Consider the following 22466-nt stretch of genomic DNA (forward strand, 5'->3'; position numbering starts at 1 on the left):
GGGCCATAAGAACATCTCATTAGGCTGAGTGAAAAATAGACCTATCCGCAACACCTACTTGTATCGATCCCAGAGTGCTGTGGGTGGGTCTGCCCTGTGCTATATTGTCGCCACTTTTGTTTGGACTCTAATGAAATACGCATTATTTGGCAACTGTCTGGCAGGCAGCGTGAATTTAATATGTGGAAACATCGCTTCTGTTCCCGCTTCTCTACTTCCTGATGGCTCCTTGGTCGTGGTCCTCGCCTGTCATCCGCAAACGATGCCATTCATTTTAAGTCACATGTGTCGCCCGGGCATATGGCCACATCCCGGGCAAACCGATTCGAGGACATTGTATTGCGGTCGACTATCCCTGTCCCTAACACACGGCTTAAGTGTTTATTAATATTGAATCGTGCGAACCCGGACATGTGTTGGACCCCTAAATTGACTTTGCCGTAACTGATAAGGTCCCATTCGCCAAAAGACGCAGCCTGTAGTTATTGTAACAAGCCATTGGTGATTGTTATCGAGCTTGGCGAAGACAACAGCTGGTCACACTACACGCACGTATCGCAGCAAGGACTCAAAAGAAGTCCTTGCACACAGCACAGGATTCCATTCCGTTCGATTCGTTTCGATTCGATTCGATTCTGGTCGAAGAACAATTACGAACTGAGAACTGCGAACTGCGATGCTCTTGAAACGGCAATTATGAACTGCACCCTCCGCCGCGCTTCTCACAATTCCAAAAGAGGTCATGGGGTCAGCAGCTGGCGAGAAGTTCGCAATGGAAGGAGGGGAAAAGTTCGCCCTCAGTGCTCTTCAATTATTGTAATCTATTTTAAGAGGCTCTTATATCAATATTTTCGATTCGTTTTCGGAAAGAGTTCTTAGCAGAGTTATTCTGCATCGCTCGTTCCCTTTCCAAGTCCCCTATTCCATGCCAAATTCACATTCCTTGTCCTTGCCAAAAATTCTTTGCTTAACTTTCGCCACCAGTGTCTGCGAAACGAGGTAACCTGGCCCAAAAATACTATACTGCAGCATGCTTTCAGGCCTTGGCAACTCTCTGTTGGGCACACACACACACACACACACACACACACACTCATACACATACACTCGAATGCAAGCACACGTTCTCGTTCCGCTGGGTAATGTCTTTATATTTGAAATTGCTTTGCTATTAAAACAAAATAAACGACGCGACGCGCAACTTATAAATTTTGTTTGAAAATCAAGTGAAATAAATGCAGTGGCAGAAGTAAGGCGCTGAAGGGGTGAGTTTTCTCCTTTTTTCTGTTTTTTTTTTTTATTTGGGAAAATCTGTACCGAAGTGGAAAAACAGAATCGAGAAACCAAGAAAAGGAATGAGGCGAAAACAAAAGCGCAAGACAAACACGAGATATATATCCTGAAAAAAGGGTGAGGGGTTGGGGCAATAAATTTAACTTTTAGCCGGCTATGTGTGAGTGAGTAGACACACCAACACACACACACACACACACACACTCACTCACACGAAAAACACATGACCATAAATAGCAGTGGAAGAAAAACCTTTGCCATTTCCCATCGCAAAGAGGTCCTTTTCGGCGGTTGCGACTTTTAATTTTATTGCCAAGGTCCGATGGTTTGGAAAACACACATCTTCCCCTCTTGCTCACTAAAATGTTGGCCAATTGTCTGTTGTTGGCTGTTGGGGTCAGCTAATAATTGGTAGACGGACTCTTCATATATCACTGGCGCGCCCAAATGTAGTTGATTCTTGTAAATGATTGCCTGCCCGCATAAGTATATGGAGGAGTTCCTCAATTGATTTCGGGTATCTTAATGAAAATATGTCAACTCAGTGGGGCTGCATGTATGCCGCCTGCGCGTACTCTCTTTCTCGATATCCACCATTTTTCATTTTAATTTTAACATTAATTTTCAATTCAATTTCGCTGCTCATTGTCATCAATTGAATGCAGCAGCTTGATCCTGCCACGAGTTTGTCATTGATGAATGCCTTGCTCTTGGGCAAAGAAAAGTTTCTCATTTATTTCCTGTTCACGTTTGCATTTGATTTTTATTTATTGCGCATTTTTCTAAGGCTTTCACTTCTAAGGTTGCCTTTTAATAACAGAAAACTCGCATAATTTCGCCCAAAACTTTCGCCCCAAGCTGATTAGCCCGCTTGCGGTGGCAAAAGTTGAGTTCTCAATGTGGATGGGGGGCCACCATCCCGTTTCCTTTTTGGCTTTTGATTTGTGTGTGCGTTATGTAAATTCATTAAGCTGCTGCCTAAGCTGCTGCGGCTTAGTAGCCCCACCTGTACCGCCTGTGCCACGCCCCCACCCCCCCCTCCTTACCTCCACGACCAAAGCCGCCACTCGCCGCCCACCGACAAAAGGCCAAACAAACAAATTGATAGCCAGACTTTTGCTGAGTCGACTTTTGCCTTGCACTGACAATGCCGTGGAAAGTTTTCATTATGCATGTGCGCCAAAAACTTGGCAAACAAAGAAAGTGGTAGGGTACGGTGAAGTGGGGGGGGGGGGTTAAAACTTTCCCGGACGAAGCTTTGGCATAATTAAAATGTTTATGCGTTTAATTGCAAATGAATTCGAGGGACGAAAGTTGCCAGTTGCAACACTCTCACACACTCACGCGCACACCCAATGACAATTGGTGTATCAAATTTCGGCAAGTAATCCGAGCAACTCGTCGATTTTCCCTTCCATTCCTTCGAATGGAAAAGGATAATTGCTTTGGGCTCGCTCAATCGGAAAATTGTCTTTAAAATTTAATCAACAAGAAGGGCGTCCCGACGTCCTAAGGACTCTGGCATGTGAGTGACACGCAACCGCATTTGTGAAACGCAGAAACCAACCCAGGCAGATATGGTATGCCGCGTTAGTTTATGGCCTTCGTTGCTACTTATGACATCAATGGCCAGGAGCAGCACAGTCAGGATCAGAGAAGTGGTTCCCCCAAGCCACAATGTCTGCGTTCCACACAGTTGCGCCGCCTGAAACGGAATGGGCCAACTTAGTTGAGAGTGGCTAGCCGCAGGACTTTCGCCGCTGCAGCCTCCTCTGCTTCTGGCCAAGACATTAAACAGCTTCATTACCTGCAAATTTCTAAATCAAATACGAAGAAAAACCACAGGCTCAGCTCCAACACCAAAAACTGGTCACATCAGAGCAGTCAGAGTCTGGAGTCTGAAACTGAAGCCCAAGAATTGATAAGCCAGCAGCAGTGACAATTTGCGGGCTGGATGGGTTTTCGGTTTCTCGATTCTGGATTCTGGATTCTGGATTCTGTTGGCATATATGAACATGACCAATGCAGAATCGTATAAACGATGTTTGTTCCCGAAATTTGCTGACAGGACGAAAATGTTGCGGTTAATGTCTGGGCGGGGGTCCTTCAGATAGGATTTCGTTGAGTTGACTTGGGTTCATATGTGGGTAGTAAAGATGGCAGATGGATATTAAGGATGGTTTTCGGAGCACATTTACTTGGCCCAGCACTTGCTTAGTTGCCAGGGAAACATTGTGGTTGCCTGGTGGCCAAGTGCCGAATAAAACGACAGTCACCAACTGGGACACTTTCCCAGGGAAAGCTCATCAAATCGGTTTCATCTGCTTGACGATTTGATTTAGTTTTCTGTGGCGTGGCGAAATACATTAGTTTTGAAAACCTGTATATTAGGTATAAACTCGCAAAGGAGTTAATATTTTAATAGGAGTAATAGGAGTCATTTTTAAATCATTTTTTTCATTTCATCATTTTTTTTATCAAAAAAATTGGAAATAATGGTTTAAAAATAGATTAGATTTAAAACTAAATTTTTTTGAAATTTTTCCAAAAATGTTCCTTTTTTAAAAAAAATGCGAAAAATTGGAAAAAAATTATTTAATCTGGGCTACCAATAATGGTAGGTATCATAAGCAGAGGTAATTAGCTGCACTAAACTGTCATTCTCTTGGCTGCACATCAATTATTAGGCAAGTTGTGTTTGAAAAAGCGTTTTTCGCTTTTTTGGTCTACAAATTATCAGCTTTTCTGTCATAAAATTTATAATAATGGTTCAAAATTGGAAAGCAATACCTCGCTGAGCTTGTTATTAAATGTCCAATATATCTGTATATCGACAATAAAATTTTAATTTTTTGACATTTTTGAAAAATTTAATATTGCTACCCCTTATAAAAAATTCGAAAAATTGCCAAAAATTTATTTTACTCTAGGTTCCCAAAAAATGAAAGGGATCATTAGCATTCATTATTAGCTGCACAAAAATATTATTCTTTTAGCTGTATGTCAATTTTTACTCAAGTTGTGATTAAAGAAGCCATCTTAGAGTTCAAAATATTTTGGTAATAGTCTTTTTTGTCATTTTCCATCTAAAAATAATCAGTTTTTTATCCATCAAATTGGAATAAATGGTCCAAAAAAGGAATGGCATACCTCGTTGAGCTCGGTATTCAATTTCTAATCTATCTGAATTCTAACTTTAAAATTTAAATTTTTTACCATTTTTTTGAAAAATTTAATGATGTTACCCCTTATAAAAAATGCGAAAAATGACCAAAAAATTATTTTCCTCTATGTTCACAAAAAATGAAAGGGATCATTAGCATTGGTAATTAGCTGCACAAAAATATTATTCTTTTAGCTGTATGTCCATTTTTACTCAAGTTATGATTAAAGAAGTCGCAATAGAAATCAACATTTTGGCAAAAGGCTTTTTCTCATTTTCCGTCTAAAAATAACCAGTATTTTCTTCATAAAATTGGAAAAAATTGTCCTAAAATGGAATGTCATACCTCATTCAATTTCTAATCCATCTGGATTCTTACATTAAAATTAATTTTTTTTGCCATTTTTTTAAAAAATTTGATGATGTTACCCCTTATAAAAAATGCGAAAAATGATCGAAACATTAAATTACCCGTGGCTCTAAAAAAATTATAGGAATCGTTAGTAGTGCTAATTAGCTGCGTAAATCAGTTATATTAAGAGCTTTTAGGCAATTTTTAGCCGATTAATGATAACAGAATTCTTCGTAGTATCGTATTTGTGGGCCAACGCAGGTTTTCCGAAAGTCCGCCTAAAAATAAACAGTTGTCTTCCCTTACCATTATATATATTAGTCCAAATATGGAATGCTTTTCTTTGTCGAGCATATAATTTAATTCCCAATCGAACCCGAAAAATGTTGCAACAAGAGGAAAGCGGAAGGACCCTAATTATTCGCTGAGTAGGTAGTCCCAACTAGTTAGCATTCACCCCGAAAGGGATTGCGTTTTGCCTGGTAGATGTTTTCCCTCGCAAAACTCCTTTTATCCTTGTCCCAGGAGCATCGCAGTGAGCACGGAGCCTCTTCTGCTCACTTACTGTTTTACATTTGAATGGCTCGGCAGGTCTCCAATCAGTCTCGCCTGGAGGCATTCTTCTAGTTCATTTAATGCAATTTGCTGTCATCGTCACCCAATGAACTCTCCTCGCCGTTTTCCGCTCCTCAGTCTGCGATAGGATCTGTATTGTATTGTCCTCGGCTCCCAGGTGACTGGGTATCCTGGCAAGGACATCGCACCACCCTCACTCCGTCCATGAGCTGTTGTTATCTTTCGGCTGCAACAAGCCAACAAGCAACAAAGCCAACAGGAACAACAACAGATCTGCACAGATATTTTGAATGTACAAGCATACTTTATAAGGCCACATACATATATATACATATATATATATATATATATACATATATATTTATAGGGTGCGTTTATGTGCCTGATGTAGCTGGGACAAGAAACAAAAAGCACCTGCCCAAAAGAAGTCAGAAAAATAAAGATAAAGAAAACGTCTTGAAATGAATTCATCCCCGGGGACTTTCGACAGCGCCAAAAATTTGTTTACGGCTTTTTCTTGGGGCCTAAAGAATAATTACATCCCCGGTCGGTTCATCTGATGACACACAAATAGCCGAATGTTAATGAAAGGCCCCTGTTTCTATTTTGAATGCTGCGTAAATAAAGGCGCTGTGAAATAAAATATGTAAATATCATTTGCAATGTCTTTAATGTGCACGTTCCTAATGAGTTTTCAGCCACCCCCAACCCAACAGCAAGGCCACTCAAAGTGCCGCCCACTTTGGTTGAAAATAAAAAAGCTAATATGGCAAATATTTGATTTCTGTTTTCCCATCTTCCATTTGCAGGTGAAAAAAAAAAGAATAAAGCGAGCGGAGGACGAGAGCAAGACGCCAAGGTAACTGCAGCCGGAATTAACACAAAAGGTAAATTCAGCCTCGAAACTTTCGTGGTGTGGCCACCTTGGGCCATCCGACCACTTAAAGCCCCACAAAACTGTCGTGCACTTCAGCGATGCTCCAGCTAAGCCACTTATTTTAGTTGGCCAAGAATTGGTAGGGCCAGATCGAAGGGGCTATACCCTAACATTTTTCTCATTTTCGAATTTGGATAGAACGTAACCAATTCTAAGCTAATATTAAAAATCACGAACTTTATGTGCAGCTTTAAATAAAGCAATATAAGCAAAGTGCACAGGTGATTGACTGTAGTTTTTATATAAATGAGTATTTACCCCCCCCCACAATTTCTAAGGGTGTTTGCCCCGAGGCTCGTATCGCTTCATGAACTTCTTGCCCAATTTTACACCCCCCCGCCGCATTCCGCTTCCTTTATCCTTTTTCCTTCATCCTGGCCCACTATCTGTAGCGTCTGTCAGGGGCTGGTCGAGATTCAGACGCTTAACGAGCTGCACTTCGCGATGGGGAAAACTATTTTTCCACTCGCCGTTTGCTCTCGTCTCCATTTCGGTTTTTTTTTTTTTGTATTTTTTTTACTGTGCCTTTACCTTCTGTATGCTAAGTGAAATTTAATGCTGTGGAAAATTTTAACATCTCAGTACTAATATTTATTTTCATATTTTTTTTTGTGCTGAGCCAACTAAGCTGTGGATACCGCTCTGTGCGCAATAATTTAATTTGCAATTTCCCCAATCCTGACCGAATTTCCGCACCGAATATTGCAGCAAACTCATCGAACACATATGTATGTACATACATACATACAATACATATGTATACAATACGTACGTTTAGATGAAATTAGTTTTTCGGTTAGCTACCATTGTTGTGCGAGAATTCGTGTCTGTGGGCAAAACTAAATTGCGAAATGATATTACCACAATATTATTACCAGTTTTTCAATTTTTGGGAAAAGCGGTTCGGGCACGTGGAGAAGGCATAAAGTACACAAAACCGAAATGGTCAAATGATCGCGCCGCTCTCAGCTTCTGCAAATTTAAACAAACCGGCGAACGTGTTGGATGGGGTTTTTCCCCGGTTTTCCATGGGTTTTGCCATGGGTTTGCCGTGGGTTTTTCCCCGAAATTTGTTGGGTTGCCCTTCGCCTGCCGAACGAAGGCGTGGCTGGTTGGACAAACGGAGATGGCTAATGGCTAATGGCCCGTAGAAACGTGCCTGACTGCGCTGATTTGATTTCTCGGCGCCCAGAATATGCCAGCCTTTTCCAGGCATTTGCTGATGAAATGAGCAAACACTTTTATGAACAGAAACCGTTGGTTGGATAACCGAATCCGTTTTCATTTCTATTTTCCTGGACGAAAGGGCTACGTCGTTGGGACGATTGCATTTTCATCAAGTTGCGCCCAAATGCAAAAGCGTAAGAAAAAAAAAAAAAAAGAATCCAATTTGGCCACCACAAAATATTTTCATTGATCTAAGGGTTTCAGCTCCTTTGCATGTTCATTAAGGCTGCCCGGTTGCAAAATTGCAAGGTACATGATGCATTTTATATTTTGCAAATGCATTACGTATACGCCGTGTATTCGCGATGCAATCACGCCGAAAATTCGTTTCCATATATTACACAAGCGATGTGTGAGTGCGTGTGTGTGTGAGAGTGTTTGTATTTTGTGTGCTTATATTGTTTGTGTGTGTGTGCTCGAAGGGGGCGGTGGGCGTGGCTCTTCAGCGAGGAGGGTTAAAATGCTTTTGATTGTTTGCCCCTGCCAGTTATTTATATTTGTATTGACTGCATTTTTGGTTTATGTTGCAGAAGCTTGGCAGTGGGTGGTTTTTTTTCGAGTGGGTTGTGCATAGCCGTTGGCCCAAAATCGCCATAGTGAGAGGGAGTGGGTGGGGGGAGGTGGGGCGGTGTAGGCGTTGGGTGGTGCTTTCACTCGGCCATGCCACTCTATATTTCTGTGGGCATTGCGGCAGCTCAATTTCGTTAGCCGAGCTCGCTATAAAAATGTTTCATACTCACAGCTTTCACTACTGATTCTTCTTTGGCTTGTATGTGTGTGTACACATATATATATGCATATATATACGTACCTATATTTGTATTTGGTAGGCAAAAAATTTTGCAAATGCCAATTTTTGTTGCCGTTTGTGTTGGCGTGCATTGTGCATTTGTGTTGCTGTTGCATTTCTCATGCTCCTTTTTTGGCCAGTTTATAACATTTTGCATTGCTGCTGTTGTTCGGGTTTTTGGCAAATTGGTTTACAGGCCGAAAAAGAGGAACTAAAACAACAAAAATAGCAACTACTACTACTATCCTTAGGCTAGAAAACTGCGTCGAGCACGCAGTTGTTATTGTTGTGATTGCTGGCAAAATATTTATTCTCCCCTTTTTTGCAACTGTTATAGCATATTGTGATTCACCATCATTCTACGGCATCTATACATTTTCCCCCCCTTTCGCCAGCACAATTCCCCATTTTCCATTCGATTTTCCTAGCTTCGAATCATTGTTAACCATACGATTTTCGCACTTCCTACTTACAAAACGAAACACATGTCCTGAACGGATGTGAGACAACAAAACAGAAAAAAAATATATATAAATTACAAATTCGTAAATTCCCTTGAAAATTAATTGTGCAATTAAATTGCCCTTTTCCGTAGAGTAAAATCGTAGTCCCAAACTGAGCTGAACTAAAAGACAAACAAAATAAGAACTAATAGTAATTTTAAATATATTTTAAATATATTTCGATATTCTGTTATTTACTTGTCAAGGATCAAGATAGCTACATTCGATAAATATGTGCGTTTTATTTCAAATGGTTAGTTGCAAAACATTGACAAGCAAAACCCAAAGGAATATCCTTTCGTTTTTACGCCACACTGCAAAAGTGGGAAAAGTTTTCTGTTGGGTAAGGGAAACTGTGTATTTTACCGAGATATTTTCAAGTGAAAATTCTTAAAATTCCAGAATTACTTGCTCTGTGCGAGCTGTGGGAAAAGTAAGCCGCAGAATAAATAAACAGACCGCCAAGAACAATTGGAGACGGGGAAAAATTGGGAACCGCAACGAATTGGAAAAAGTCAAAAGCGAGAGATGTAAATGTCTATAGATACATATACATCTATATATATGTATGTGGCAAATATATATGTTAGTGCATGTGGGACTGTGGGTGTGTGGGAATGCTTCCAAATGACAAACATTTCAATTAAATTCCAATTTGAATAAATTCCTAGCAACCAAAACAAACTCCATCTTCCTTCTGCCTTCGTAGCAGAAAATGGCAAAATAAAATAAAATAAAATGAAATGAGAAAAAAAAAGAGCGAATGAAACGTAACAAGCAGAAAATTACATCAGCGACTGTCCGAAAGTCGAACGAAAATGCCAAAAACAGCAGAAGGACAGCCAGGGGACCGAGATTCAGGGATCCTGGCATTCCGGGGTGCTCAAGGACCCCAGCCAAGTACGGAAAACAGAGAAACGCACCAGCATCAGAAACTAATTAAGAGAATTGCAATTGACAATGGTAAGGGTTGGACAGGGGGTAAAGTCGGGTGGTTGCCAGTCGCATAATGAGCTGTGGATTCGACTTGAGTCACTGCATCTGCACCCGCGGAGCAAAAACAGCGCTTAAGGAAATGAAAATCTGTTAATTTTGCCATTTCTTCAAGATCGACTGCGAAATGCTCGTTTATGGTAAAATAATTGCATTTTTGAGAAAATATAATGAATTATCAGTATAAGAGGTTTATTCAATAATACTTAGCCATTTTAGATGTACAAGGATTCAGTGGCATAGAGCTTAAAGATCCCACATAGCTTATGTGCTTCACTCGCCATGCATAAATACTACAGAAGCAAAAGCCACTCGGAAAGGAAAGTGATGGCAATAGCAAGATATATATATATATATATATGTATATATATATATATATAGAAAGAGGGAGAGAGACCAACAGTCAGAGATAGAGGCCTTCTATCGACCTCAATTCACGGGCTCTGGCTTCAAATGAAATTGTAATTTTATACAAATCGCAGTGGCAATCGCCAGGCGGAAAAGGGCAAGACGAGAAGCCGACGGGCGGAAAACTTGCGGAAAAGTGGATGGGGTGGGTAAATGGGGGAGTGGCACCGCTGCCATACGTGCCTTGGCTTCATAGAACATAGAACACTGATGGTCTTACCTCCTCCTTTCTCCAGTTCTCCAGTTCTCCATCTCGGCTTTCTACTTTCTCCTGTTCTCCCCATTGGAACGTGACAAACGAAATCTCCTATTTCCTATTTCTACCTTTAATTCTGCCGGCTCTGCTCTGCCTCCTGCAACACCTTTCTCCGCTTTCTCTGATGACCGCAATTTGTAGTCATTGAGTGTGCCAAGGAGCAGGCGACCTGGAGAGCCAGATTTCTCACACAGCCAGAAATGAGAAAAATCCTTGGGCGAGCTAAGGGGGCGAAGGACACGAAAACGAGCCACTTGTGTTGTTCACTTAAATAGTTGCAAGTTAATTAAGTTAAAATATGGCCAGGCACTGCCAAAAGGAGGAGATCGAGCCGAATGGAGGATGGCACCAAGTGAAGAGTGTCTATTAAACGAAAGTGCACAACTCGAAAGACAAACTCGGCAACGGGGCGTATGTGTGTCGTTCTTGCCCGTCGACTAATAGCCAAGCTGTCCTTAAAATGTGTGCGTGTGTGTACTCTGCATTAGACAAATCAGAAGGCGTCAACTAAAGATGATTGAAATGGAAACTAAGAAACAGAACAAAAGGACTCAAGATGAAGAGAGAGTGCATGGAGCAGAGGCCAAACTTTTTGCACTTAACTATATGCTCAAGTTGAATCAAAAGTAATCAACTTATTAAGGACCTTAGAAGATTTCAATGGTGCTGTAAAACTTTTACGATTCACATCCATTGGAAAAATATAGCTTGTTTATTTTTACAAGTATATAAGAAAATATATAAGAGTATAAGAGAAATAGTTGACAGCCACGTAAAATGAACTATTAAATCTTCATAAAAATATATGTTATTGTAAAACGCCCTATATTTGTATTTTGATGTTTGTTAAGTTTTCTTAAGAAGCTTAAAGAAAAAAAAATTCTTTAAAATTCCGTGGCATAAGCAATTTATAAAGGACTTTTAGCGAAAAGTTATTTAAAGCGCATTAAAAGGCAACAAAACGTATTGAAAATGTTGGGAAAACTTGTATCTACAAAATCTAGAGAATTTTTGGCATTTTCGAACTGTTTAATGATTAAAAAATACAAAACTTGTTTATGAAATCAATGAAAATAAATAATGCAATGGGGCATGCTTGAATGGTTTTTTGCTATTTTCATTAATTAAATGGTATGCTCAAAAAAAAAAATAGATTTTAATAAAATATAACAATTAAAAGTGCAAAAAAAGTAGATAGTTTTAAAAAGCTTTAATTGCAAATAGCTTTAATTGAGACTCAAACGGATAAATACAACCAATGTGGGAATGGCAAAATGGTGAGCAAAGGACGAACTTGCCCGCACCTTCAGTTTCCATGCCATAATTATTGAACTGAACTAAAACTTTCACCTGGCTGATGGCTGTAATGAGACACCCAGTGCCACGCCCCGTGGCTGTTTTCTAATTAGTTTTTAATACATTTTCTATACATTACATACATTTTCCCATAGATTTTCCCCACACACAGAGCACTGAGTGATACACGAGCTCACTAGCGATACAAGCCGCTTACATGGGATCAAAGCCACTCAATGACTAATTAGCATATGCAGAAAGCTCCACCTGCTGCGGCATTATCAATATCTATATAGTATCTATATATATATATTTATATATATATCAATAGAAATAAATAATGTGTATTTTAATATTTTATGTAGACCTTGCGAATAAACACTAATTGCCAAAGCTGATCTGGTCATTCCACTTCCCAGATTTCATTTTTCCATGTCAGAAAAGTTTTTGCCTGCTGTGCCAGAATAAGAAAACCAAAAGCGATAGCTATATATATATATATATATATATGTATATTTGTGTTTTATTTTCGCCACTGCTGCCTTTTCGAAACTGATAAAAATAACGTTTGCCATTTCGACAGCCGTTTGATGGTTTTCTTGCCCCGCAGTTCTGCTGTGGTTAGCACTTTTCCAGCAGCTCCCTCCAATTTCAGTTTAGTTGTTGTTTTGAGCCGCCATTGCGTGACAGCCGTTTGTCTCATCCCCTCCTGCCACGCCCCCATCCATACAGACACACGACCCCGAATTCTTCAGACACTGAGTGCCTGAATGACAGACGGCAAGGACAGAGCGACAGACTCACTGACTGACTGACTGACTGACTGACAGCGAAATCATTGAAATGTCACTTGTGCTGTCACTTTCGCTGGGTTTCCTTGCGGTGGTGCGATGCGGGTGGTGCTGTGGTGCGGGTGGTGCTACACGCTGGAAAATGTGTATTTCTTTGCAATGAGTGCTGCTATTTTTTTACTGCGCAATACTAAGCTGTAAACAAAATTCCACGCAAAAAAAAAAGGAAGAGCTATTGATTTAGATGATGTCCTGTCGCTACTTAAATTGTCCTGACAAATTTATATAGGGATAGAAATATTTTATTTTAGGACATTTTATATTAATAATAATTAATGTCCAACCTAGGGCGTCACAATACTAAACAAGTGTTAGGTGGCATAAACAAGCCGTAATATTTCTCTAATTAATATCCTCTTTTTTCGACTGTATTTCGTTATGCGCCACGTATTGGATTTCAATGCCGACAAAGATTTCCCCCGCCCACTCACTTAATGTCAGTTAATTGAGCTGCCTGCCATGGCATAAAATCGCAACGCCCCCCTTTTGCTTTTTGCATAGGATTAAAATATCCTTTGGCAGTATGCCACCAAACATGGCGGCAACTAAAAGAAAATTAAAATCGAATTCGGTGGGGGTGGAAAATGCGAAAAATGTGAAAATGCATGCGAAAATAGAATACATTCGCGGCGGTACTGGCTGGCTGAAAATGCCGTTTTTTTTAATTGAAATTGCACTCATCATCATCTATCATATTTTCAGTACTCGCAGCGTTATTTTTGGAGACTTAATTAAATTGCCAGCCCGCAGGCAGTCGTTCTACATTTAAATTCGCATGTGTGCATGCATTCAGCTCGGGAATTGTCACCTGAATGTGGAAAATACATGCACGTACATATATGTGTATAGATTAGTTGCTTACCTTTTTGGGGAAAAGTGGTAAAAATGGATGGGCGGGTGGAAGAATGGGATAGTGTGTGTGGGTTGAGTTTAAGTGAGTGATAAGTCCGGCACTCGGACAACTGAATCCCCAACTGTATTGTGAATGCGCATATGCATGCTCCTCCATCTATTGCTGTTCGGGCATATTCACATTCTCGAATCTCGAGTGTGGATACTTTATTTGCTGTGTTATTACGCACCTGTTTCAGTTCCCTTCTTGGCCAGCATCGGCACTAAAAGCATATCCCGTTGCCCCTAAAAGCATGCTGCATAATTTTAAGCTCCTGTGCTGGCGCCATGCAAATGCATTACGTGCCCTCGGTAAAAGTGTGTGTGTGTGTGTGTATGTGAGTGTGTGCGAGGACGTGTCTAGGTATAGAAAATATTGCCTGTCAAACATATCTTTGGCTTAATTCATGCGTGGCCACCCCGAAAATACCAAGCCCAGAATCCCGATTTCTGAGTCCTGAATCCCGAGTCCCGAGTCCTGAGTCCTGAATCCAGGATCCAACTCAATCTCGCGGCATATGCGGGCGTGCGTGCCAGGATGCTAAGGCAAAAATCGACAAGCCCGCACACATCCATAAGCCATTTGACGTGGCACGTGAGTCAGCTTATGAAAATCAAATTTCTATACAGAAACAAACTGGAATATTATATATATATATATGCATAAATGTTTGCAGCCACGACTCTGCAATGCCCTCCAATGATGGATATTCCTTTCGCAGAAGCGAAAGAAAGGAGGGGAATAAAAAGTAATGTCACAGGTATTCGCATTAAACTGACGTGAAAATTTCCATCATTTTTAGGACACACATATCAGGAAGTAAAAAGGGTGCAGAGCAAACATTTTATCCTCGTAATTTATCTGAAATTTCAAAGAAATATACCAAAGTTGGTTGTATAACAAAAAGAAAGTTCGAGTTTTGTAAAATTCATTGACATCTTATTTATTTAGTTTTTTTAAGATGTTTTAGCTAACCATCTATATACACTTTATTTGTTGCATTATTTATTGATATGCGAAAGCATAAAGAAAATATTAGCACTAGTTTTTCTTTGTGTACGATAAGCCCGCGTTGTTTTCTGTGCGGCTGGCTTTCCTAAAGAGTTTCCCCAATAGATCGTGTTTGAGATTTGTATTTATTATTCCACTTTATGCGGGTTAAATCAAATTTGCATATAAGACGCCGGCTTCAGGATTCGTCGAACACTTTCCACCTCCCAATTCCACTGCCACACATTCACATTCACATTCACTTCCCGACCGCAAGAGCTGGCAAAACTTGATGAAAGACTAAGAGCCGGCGCGTATTATAATCAATGGCTAAAGGATGGGCTGAGATGTAAGGATGTTGGCAAGTGCGAGTGTGTGTGTGTGTGGTGTGTGAGTTCTGAATTGAGGTTTTCACTTCAAATTGGTTTGGTTTAGTTTGCTGAATGGATTTCGGTTAGAGAGCCAAGTGCTGTGCTTGTGGTGCCCAAGAAGATGTTTCTGTTTCAAGCGGCGCAATCCTTTGTGCGTGTGTTTTAATCATTTCACGTGGCAGGCTCAAGGACACTCTTCGTGTGTGTGTGTGTGTGTGTACCAGTTGGCCAGGAAACGGAGCCTCTTTTTTTACGCCTCCCAATCAGTTGTTAGTCAATCAGAGACGAAGGCGCCTAAGAGCCGGCAACAGTTTTCACCGTGTTTGACTGAACTTAAATCAAGTCTTCGTCCGGAGTTGCCGGGCAAAGTTTTCCACTCCCGTTTAGTTGTTGTGGCCCGTAACTAATATAAACATGCATGCCAGGGGGCAGGAACTCCTACTCCTAGTCCTGCCACTCTCCCCTCCCCCCCCCTCCGCCAACCAACCTCCTCACGACAGGACCCACTCCCTGCTTCCATTCTTCCTTCCTGCGTGTGTGTCTAAGCTATTGAAGTTGATTGTGGCTGCTGTCCTTGTTTGACTGCCTGCAGCGAAGCAATGGGAGGATGGGGATGTGGATGTGGATACATGGATGTGGATGTGGCTCCAGATACGAAGGGGTGCTGGTACTACTACTGGGTGCTCGGAGTAGACCACAGAATGCGTGCACGTTATGTTTACTGATTGAAGTTCAAGCGTTGGCCAAATTAAATACAGCAAAATAACCCAAGATAGAGAGAAAAGAGTGGCATCAGGAAAATTCAAAGACAAAAACCCTAAAACAAAACCAAAAAAAAAAGTTCGGGCAATGGAGGAAAAAACGACTCCTGAGCGAAAAACCAAACCGGAAAGTTGCTGGGGGCAACTGAAAAATTCTGGGAAATTATAGAATAAATTTACATGGTATTTTCATATGAAATTTAATTATTTCATTGCCAAACTTATGTTTTCATTATCAAGAAAGCCTGCCGGCTTTTGGAAACAATTATTTTATAATATTTTAACAAGATGGTTGTGGTTTGCAGTTGAGGAACTATTCCGAAACTTGAGTACTTAAATTTAGAATTTTATATTCAACTATCTTTATAGGTTTCTCAACCTTCGGGCATATGAAATAATGATTAATGAGGCTTTACTCTTGTTAGGTTGCCTAAATCTCTTTTATTGAAGTTTTAATTAAATTTAAGATATTGGAGTTAGCTGGCGTGTTGAAGGGATAGGGTTTTGGGACGAGCCAACCAAAAATGTAACCAACACATGAACACCAGGGTTAAAAAAATAATGCAGAAATGTGTAACAAAGCGTTGCTACTTCATTAGAAGCGTTTGATGTGCGATCGTGTGCGTGAGTGTCTGTGAGCGTGTGTGTGTGCGTGTGTGTGTGAGTGAGCTGGGGCTGCGAATATGTCACGTATTTGTTTTGCAGTTGCTTAAAATTGTCCCATCTCGTTTGTTCTTCTTCGACTTCATCATCAACTGGTAACTCTTCGCATTGTCTACGCTTTTCTCCGTATTTAATGAAAATTGCTCAGCTGCAGCAAAAAACTGCTCGTTTTTTTTTCTGTTTCCTTCACTCGTTTTGCTATAGTCCTTGCTCTTCATCACCTCCTTTGTCGCCATTCGCTTTACGCATATTAAAATAGAAGATGCAAATGTCCTTCCTCCTAAAAAAAAGGGTTCAGATGGTGAGGAAAGGTGTTGGAATATTACCATATATATTATTAAGTATATACTTTTATTTAGACAAGCCAAATAAGACATTAATTTATTTACTTTGTTGAGAGTGCATTTTAAAAATCAAATTGGGTAGGTTTTTTTTTTTATCAGTACGGTCCATTCTGATTGTTTATTTTTGCTATAAGCGAGCAACCCGATTGTTTATGATTCTGTTAATACATTCACAGCGCCTTGGGGATATTTTTATGGGAATTGAATCTGCAATCGGAGCGAGCTGCTTTCCTGGAATTCGGAGTGGGTGAAAATGTGGGAATGGAAATGGAATTGGAAAGTGGGTGGGTGGGTGGCTTGGCGGTGGGTGGATTTCTGAACGTGCGTTCCACTTACGCAGCGACGGTAACGGTAACGACGGCGATGCTGGCGACGCTTTTAGCAGTCGCATTATGCATGCAGCAATGCCGCGCGTGTATGTTCGTCCGTCTGTCGGAGAGTCCTCTTCGCCGAGTGTGTGTGTGTATATGTGAGGGGTGAGTGAGTGTGTGTGTGTGTGTGGGTTGGCTTCAGCAAAAAGTCCAAAGTAGGGCATGGCACTTAATTGAAAAACTTTTATGCGGTCGACAACGCAGCGAGAGAAACGAACTCTGGGGTGAGGTAACGAACAGGGGGAGTGGCAGCAAAGTCGGACAAACGGACAGCACCTTTCCTTCAGACCCTCTCAAGCCCCCCGTGCAACCCAAACCACCAACCCCTCAAAATCCCATACTACACAGCTGTCCCATCTCTTTCAACGGCAATAAAAAATAGTTTATTGTGGCACACAAAAGGCTTTGTGTCCTTGTCTTATATTCTTCTCGCTTGCCTGACTATTTTGATTTTTCCCCACATTAAGCCCGGTTCCATCATTTGCAAAAATGCCACTTTATATGCCACGGTACACGTGTGTATGTGTGTGTGTGTGTGTGAATAAATATGTGCGAGCAATTTGCATATGCATACAAAGAGATAGATAGGCGATATGCGAATGGGATAGTATATCCTACTATATATGTACGAGGCGGTATTGTCTAAGACAATATGAACTGGGCCTTATCTTTCCTACCGGCCACGTCACATTGATTCTGAGTAATTCAACAAAATGTAGTTAGCCGGAAAATTGGCAGCTCATAATCACTAGCCAAATTATCCCAAACGGAATATAAGACACCATTGTCATCGATACTGCTTCGATGAACAATATACCGGGAAATGGTTAAGGATTTTCAAATACCAATTAATAATCATAATTAATTAAAAGTAGTTCTTTGATATCTTTGATATTCACATTTTTGCTTAACTGTTTTATAGCAAGAGGTACGTTTACTCAATTATGAATATTGCGCATACGCAGCGTGGCCGTGAACTGAATTTCCAATTTCCCAGTTTAGAGTTGAAACGTGTTATTTTCCCGTTTATTTAAATTTGCATATAGCATCTGGATGAATAACTGCAAGAGAGTGTGGGCAAAAGATGTAAATGATTTTCAAAAAATATGGTTTATTTTTCTTTCTACATATATTGAATAGAATTTTGTAGAATTTTAAAGTTTTTAAACTTTTTAAAAATTTAAAAATTTTTGTAGAATTTTAAAGCTTAGGCGACCCAGGACATTAAATCAACAATTTTGTGCATTCGCCACTTATTTCATATGGTTATACATTAGTCAGTTGCCAACTAATGGCAAATAACCATTTTTGGTAGTCTTCTACGTCCATCATTAGGATGTTTCTCGATTTCTGCTGGCTTCGCCCTTCTTTGAAGTCGAATTGGAAGCCATTGGGCTTAACATTTTAATTGGATATGCATTACACGATGCAAGGGTCTCTCTGCGGAATCGGCTGAGGAATGAGTGCTGGTCAGGAGTCGGCTAAACAGTCTATTTATCAATGGGCCATGAATGCCAGCCAGCTCGCTTTGAACCCCTGGATGTCTGACCCGATGTTATGCTCCTTAACCAGCTCCCTTTTCTCCCTGTTAACCAGTTGTCCATCCATCCAGCATTTGTGTGCTGCGAACACAATGATGAGGCAGCTGCTGACGTCCTCGTCATCCGCATCCTAGTCATCGTCATGCTACCATCCTCATTGTAGCTGCCTTTGAGATTTTCCAGGCGCGCACCAAATGAAAATCCAATGACACGCAGTCACACACACACACACACACACGCACACCCTGGCACACTGGCACACACACAAATGCAGAGAGTGCAATTTTCTGCCAACTTGGCCGCACATTTGTGGAGAATTGTTGGGGAAAGAACATGGAGAAAAGCGCAAAATCATTACGATTTGAATGCCATAAAATGCGTTTTCTCGTTTCGAAAGTGTGGGTGACGGGATTGTGGGTGGTTTTTTGGATCAACTTACAAAAAAAAAAAAAAAAAAAAAAAATAGAGAGGGGACAGGGGCTTGGGTATTGTGTGCTTAACCGCAAAGTGAGCAGGAAAATGTCTTTTTTAGTCGACAGCTAAACACTATTCAGTCTGCCACTCCCACTCGCAATTGCACTCCCTTCTATTTTGTCGCTCCCCTGACATAATAAACTGAACTGTCGTAGACATGCCACTCCCCCAAGCTCTGCCACCGCCCCCTGAACGTCCAGAACGCTTTTCCATTTTCCTCGCACATGCAATTGGCAGAAGAAAACTCAACACACAAAAGGCGTCGCGTGTACTTGGTTTCTCTATTATTTTTTACCCACTTTTTTTTTGTATATTTGTCCCGGTCAACAGTAGGTAAAAACAAAAGGCGAAGAATAAGAAAGTTGCTTGCATTACATATAACCCCCCCCCCCCCAACAACACCCGCAACAGCCACGAAAACACCTGGGTTTTCAACGTGATTTCGCCTTCAGTTGGCCAAGCGAGCTCCCCGAGCAACAGAAACAATCAAATTCAGCTTAACGACAAGCACTTGACTTACATACCCCCAGATGCAGACATCTGTAAAAGGATACCAGATAGAAACAAGGACTACAATTAAATAGGACATAAGGATTTACTTGAAGTTACTTGTGGCTGCAGACATAAGTAACTTCCAAGCTAAGCCCTTCTTATGCTCAATATTGTGTTTAAAAAATGCAATTTTTATTGAAGTATGTCAGTCAATATTATATTTAAATATTTAATTGACTGTATGCCTTATGTAGCATGAATCAAGACACTTTCTGTCGGAATAGCGAACTGTATACCCTTGCCAAGGCAACGTAAAATGCCAGCAAGGAGATAATAAAGCTCTTATCCTTCTTGAGGCAATGAGCATACTGTCATCCTTAAACTCAACGTTTTCGCTGCAGTTCTGCCATATCCAGAGTTTTTATTTTCCACAGCTTTTTCTGGCTATAACCCACTTTACAACTTCCTCGAGCACCGGGGCCATCCTTTCACATCCTTGGCCCCGCCATTTATCCTTCTTCCCCCTTCGAATAATCATAAGCTAACGGCGCCTCAAAGTATGCAATGCATGTGCAAAACTATGCTAGTGGGCAAAAGTCTGCGTGTGTGTGTGTGTGGCGTGGCGTGGGTTTTTGTGATCTTCAGAAGGGCGAATTAAATTGCATTTTGTATTGATTTCAATTAAGTTTTGTTCACTTATCCGACCGGGGAAATGGGGAAAACTTTTCCTCTATCTGTCCGTGGGTGTGTGAGTGCTAACAGTTTTCCCGGGAACTCGAGTGGCGTGTTACGTATACGCCTCGTTGCGCTCCAATTGGCTGGAGCTCTTCTGATTGATTGTCTAATTGTATCGCCGTCAAAAGTGCAACCATAGACGCATGGAGTTGGCGATCTTCCATCTACATCTGATTTGTGCACCACACCCCTTCTGTTGGCACCGTAATCTAATAAAAATGTGATTTTAATGTTTTCTTAATATCATACACACACAGAGACGCCGAGATATCAACGGAATATGAGTGGGGGAAAAGAATTTAAGGAGGGCCACAAAAATGTAACTCGATATTTATAGCCAGCAATTTTCTCGTAAGACGCGTGGGTGTGCCGCTTGTTGTAATCCTTTCGGCAAAGGGGGAATTAATACTTTGCCAGAAGCTATTTATGCGCGCGCACATGTCGCACGGCATTAAAATGTCCAAATTGGCTTGTAAAATTCACCCAGCCATTTTGCATTTTATTTGCCATTTGCCAGCGTGGAATTTAATTAATGCCTCTAATCGTAATGAAAAGTAATGCGCCCACACACAAAATTAAAAGCCAATTAGGCGGTGACGAGAGCCCAAAGGTTGCCCCTTTTTCCCCATAACTCACGCGGTTGCCCCACCCGCGTTGAATGCAACCGCTCCTGGCGAACTGAAATGGGCGCCCATAAATGCCAATCATTGCAGTCCGGCCAAAGGGCTTCAGCTCTGACTCCAGGCGCTTTCTTCTCGTCCTTCGGTACCCATACCGCCAACTTTGGACTTGAGAACGAAAAAAAAAAAAAATAAGGCAAAAAGGCAAAAGCGGGCAAAAATAACAATTCAGCTTTTAATTTCATTGCTTTGAGCACTCTCCTGGGATTCGCATGATAAATGGCGCCGGCCAAAGCCAAGCCCCGTGGAAAAGTGATGGTGCAGGACGAAGGGGACTGCGGTACAGTCAGCCAGGCAGCCAAGTTCATTCACACGAACTGTGTAAATACAAAGAGTCGAGTATGTGCACTGAGCGAAAAGGGCACGTACTTTTAGGTACTAATAACTAACGCGGATTTCAATTTTCTGAAATAGCTCATAACCTTCTATAAATGACACATTTAAAATAAACATATAAGAGCTTAGAAAATGTATCACTTCTGTTAACAATTGAATTTATTAATTAAAAAGGTTTCTAAAACTATGTAGCAATCTGAAGTTAATGATATATGTCACTTAATTGTATGCTTTGTTATGCTTTAAAATGTTTTAATGAGTTCAAACAACGTAAAAAAGTGTTTGTTTTAGTTATTATTATTACTAAAATGCTAATTGTAATTTACATAATAATTGAGGCGACTTTATTTCAATTTTCTTTATTTACTTTATTTTATTTTTTTTCTCAGTGAGGCGAGAACAAAGTACAATTATTTGGCGTGCGGCGAGGAATGCCATCGGCCCACGGTAATCCCTCAAAATGTATATATTTCAACCAATTCCACGAATGGCTAACCCTAACCCCTAATCGAACTTTCAAATTCGTGGCAAACTTTTCTCACTCGAAAAAAACAAAAAAAAAAAAAAAACGTAGAAGGTATGGAAAAAACGAGGAGGAAAGCAAAGCATTCGACTGATATTGTTTTAATGAAATTCGAATTGACTCCCACACCTTAAAGTGGCAGCCATTTTGTATTTGCCTCAACATTTTAATCTAATTTCAATGTTCTCGCCCCAAAAAATGTGAGGGGCCACAAAGGAAAAACGTTGCAAAGTTTTACTTCAACAAAAAAAAAAAATAAAAAAAAAGGAATTCACGCAGTGCAGGGTCGATTCGCGTGAAAAATCCTGTGGTCAGTTGTTGGGGATGACCATCCTTATGTATGTACAATATATATGTACGTACATAATCCCCTGTTCTTCAGCTCCTTTCATCCACATCCGTCTCCCCCCCCCCCCCTCATCCCACCATTCTTCACGACTTATATTCGCCTGTCAAAGCGGTAAAGTTAACGCCAATTGCCAAACGCTCTCAATTAACTTTGATTAAATGGAAGCAATCCGCGTTCCCCAACCTTTTTTCGCCTTTATCTTTTTCATGCGAAATGGTATTAACATAACTCTGACAAGGGGTTCTGCTCCCTTGGATCGCCCATAAATACAGCTTAGTCTGAAATGTCCGAAGGGAAAA

The 22466-nt window shown here is 40.7% G+C and overlaps 1 protein-coding gene across 2 annotated transcripts in view; it reads left to right on the plus strand.

The window, feature by feature from the left end:
- The window catches only part of dpr8 (defective proboscis extension response 8), a 140126-nt gene that overhangs the window by 61186 nt on the left and 56474 nt on the right, over nt 1-22466 (plus strand). For both annotated transcript variants that reach the window (NM_167408.2, NM_001298310.1), the window contains one exon: nt 6194-6271. The gene's annotated coding sequence lies outside the window, so the exon portion shown is untranslated. The remainder of the gene's footprint in view (nt 1-6193; nt 6272-22466) is intronic.

Source organism: Drosophila melanogaster, chromosome X, assembly GCF_000001215.4.
Source record: "Drosophila melanogaster chromosome X".
Classification (NCBI taxonomy): domain Eukaryota; kingdom Metazoa; phylum Arthropoda; class Insecta; order Diptera; family Drosophilidae; genus Drosophila; species Drosophila melanogaster.